Source organism: Vombatus ursinus, unplaced genomic scaffold (assembly GCF_900497805.2).
Source record: "Vombatus ursinus unplaced genomic scaffold, bare-nosed wombat genome assembly UNPS02009835.1, whole genome shotgun sequence".
In the NCBI taxonomy this organism is placed as follows: Eukaryota; Metazoa; Chordata; class Mammalia; order Diprotodontia; family Vombatidae; genus Vombatus; species Vombatus ursinus.
The window spans coordinates 26,903,752-26,905,053 of record NW_020949613.1 but is presented as its reverse complement, the minus strand read 5'-3'; positions in this window follow the sequence as shown (position 1 = coordinate 26,905,053).

Here is a 1,302-nt window from a genome sequence, read left to right as displayed (position 1 = left end):
AGGAGGAAAGTTGTTGGGGGATTTTGTTATTGTTATTGTCATCCAGTTATGTCTGATTCTTTGTGACTCCATTTGAGGTTTTCTTGGCAAAGATAGTGGTGTGGTTTGCCATTTCCTTCCCCAGCTCATTTTACGTATGAGGAAACTGAGGCAAACAGGGTTAAGTAACTTACTCAGGGGCACATAGGTAGTAAGTGGCTGAGGCTGGACTTGAACTCAGGTCTTCCTGACTTCAGTGCCCTGTCCACTGCACCACCTAGTTGCCCAATGTGGGAAGACAACATACAAAAAGAGGCTGAAAAGAGGAAAAGGTACATGCGGCCAACAGCAGGTATGGTGTTCAATGAGTCGAGGCCAAACAGAGTTGCTGATGGAAAGTGGAGATACCTGAAAGCTTGTGAGCTCTCTATAGGGGTTTAGGAGGAGTTTAATGCTCTACCCTCCAGCCCTCTAGTCAGAGGGGTTGTGTGAGTTGAGAAGAGGTTGAGTATGAAACCTGAGACAATCTCAGTGGTGATGAGATTTTAGGGGATCAATTTTGCTGGAAAATCTCTATCCCCAAGTAATTATATGATTTCTCATTCTTCGGTTTTATCCTCTGAATTCTTAAATTAGTTATCAGCAAATGATCTGAGGGACCAACATATCCTGCAGCTTTAAAGTCTCAATATGGTCCACATCTCATTCTGTGTCCTTGAAATTGTACTTCATTGCATTCACTTAAAAAAATAAATACAAGTTCTTTCTATGTCCCTTTAAACCATCCAACTCTTTACACACAAAGCATTACCCTACATCTTTCACAGGGCAATGTCTTTACAGTTACTCTATAGTTCTTTTTCTGTTCTAACTACTCAAACCCTGTCTGACAATTGTGTTTCTTCTTACACACATTTCAGTAGTTTAAATTAAACAAAATTATTTTTCCTATTTGTTTCAGACATAAACATGTTTATGTATGATAGAGGAAATATCATACATCCTTTGTCAGTTGATATAACCGTTTTTCTCCGTTCAAAAATGTTATTCTTCCCCTTACCATATTAAACTGCTTGATATGAAAATAATAGTACCTTAAAGAGAAATGCCTTCATACATATACAAATGAAATCACATGTTCAGTTACTCTTCTGACCTCTTAAGAATTCACAATGTTATTTACTTCATGGTTACGCCTTCCATGAAGCCTTCTTTGATACACTATATCCCCCTCCCTGCAATGATAACAACTTTCCCCCATTCAGCTCACGTAGTTTGTCTTGCAACTTGTGCAAGACATGCAATAATAGAAGGCACACAACA